Genomic DNA, 2,022 nt, shown 5'->3' on the forward strand with positions numbered 1-2,022 from the left:
GGACACTGAAAATATTGCATTTGAATTTTTAAAAGTTGAATTTTTTATATGCTGAATTTTTTTAACACTGAAAAAATATATATATTGAAAATTTTATCTTTGAAATAGGAATGTGAATTTTTTTAACATATACTGATTTTTAAAAAAAATTCAGATGCATTTTTTATTCAAAAATTGAATTCAGATGCATTTTTTTATTCAAATTCTGATGGCATATATTTACTTCCATACAAATGCACTTCTGAAGAATCAAGAAAGCATTTCAAAATGTCTCAAAAATATGTCTGGCACTTTGGAGAAAAAGCAGACAGTCTTGTTTGTATACATAACTGATATGCTGAATAAATCTCAACAAAATAAAATTTGATTAAAAAATAATCTGTGTTTGAATAAAGCTCATTATATACAGAGACAAATTAAACATTATTTAACATTATTTAACATGTAATTATTTAATTACAACAAATATTTAAACAAATATTGAAACATTTCCAGCCCAAAAATGGCTATAACTTCTGTTTGTCTGTTTAACGGATATTTATTGTATTTGGTGCGTAGTAGCTGAGCAGTACTCATTGTAACATATCTCACAGAATTTCACAGTATTGAATGAGGTCTCACAAAGCGTCATGTACAAAGTTTATCATTTCTCATCATATGATGATTGTTTAAATTTCTGGCTTGAAAGGCCATATTCATTTCTTTACAAAAATGCTTGTTTGAGATTATTGTGGACCTGTGAAATTATTGAAAGGTACTGAAGGACAGTTTAGGTACAGTTATGAGTTCTTGTCCAAGAATTAGAGCACAAAGAAAAACCCTTATTTACCCTGTGTATCTTACCCCCATCCACATGAAGACATTCCGGTCTAAAACATGTTCTCCTAAGATTAGTGTTAAACATTGATCTTTGGTGAATCCACAGTTTATAGTATTAGTGACAGGAATGTTTTTATTTGAAGTGTCAGAAGGTCAACAGTTTTCCTGATTTTACTTTAAGAGCAGCTGAGTAAAGAACCTTTCTTTCTGAGGTCAAACTTACGCTCAATTTAATTTGTCTCCAGAAATCTTACACCAAGAATGTGAAGTGTTTGATGTTTTATGGCAGTGATGTGAAACAAATACAGAGAACCAATTCATAGCTGTCAGCGAGGACTTCAACCTGAAACAGATCTATACTAAAATACACACTCAAGACCAGCCTGACAGGAAATGTGTGTGTTGATCAAAGCAGGTTAATCATTACAATAGTCTGCATTGTGGGAAGGTTGTTTCAAAGTGTCCTGCTTTGGGATTTAAAGTTTTTGCTTAATCAAAAGTTATATTTAAGTGTTTGTGTGTGGTTTTCATTGAACCAAACATTACCAGTTCACCAGGATGTGACCTACAGACTTCAAGACACCCATTTTTGTGGAAATTCCTAATCATATCTTGAAATTTATCAAGTCCCAGGACACTATTTAAAATATTTGATCCAGTGCTCGGAGACAAATGCTAATTTTTTACCTGACAAACTGTTGATTAGACCACTAAAACAAACTAATTAAAACAAATAACTCTTCCTGCTTAAGGGGACAATTCTCCCAAACTTCATTCTTTACAAGAAATCTGTGTAGAGTTCTCTTCGACTTCTTGCAGAACAGCTGCTTGAAGTTATGCAAGGATTCCAGGAAAGACATATGATCTCAAATGACAAAGATTAGCCAACCATTCATATTTCCATTGCTTATCGGGATCTTGGAGCACAAAACAATGGAGTGTGGGTCATAAAAGTACTAACCACTCTTGGCATTCCTACTATTTTGTTGCCTTACAATAATTACATTATATACAGTATATATATGTATATATACAGTATATACACTCACCGGCCACTTTATTAGGTACACCTGTCCAACTGCTCGTTAACACTTAAATTCTAATCAGCCAATCACATGGCGGCAACTCAGTGCATTTAGGCATGTAGACATGGTCAAGACAATCTCCTGCAGTTCAAACCGAGCATCAGTATGGGGAAGAAAG

This window comes from Austrofundulus limnaeus, unplaced genomic scaffold (genome assembly GCF_001266775.1).
Source record: "Austrofundulus limnaeus strain Quisiro unplaced genomic scaffold, Austrofundulus_limnaeus-1.0 Scaffold371, whole genome shotgun sequence".
NCBI classification, from domain to species: Eukaryota; Metazoa; Chordata; class Actinopteri; order Cyprinodontiformes; family Rivulidae; genus Austrofundulus; species Austrofundulus limnaeus.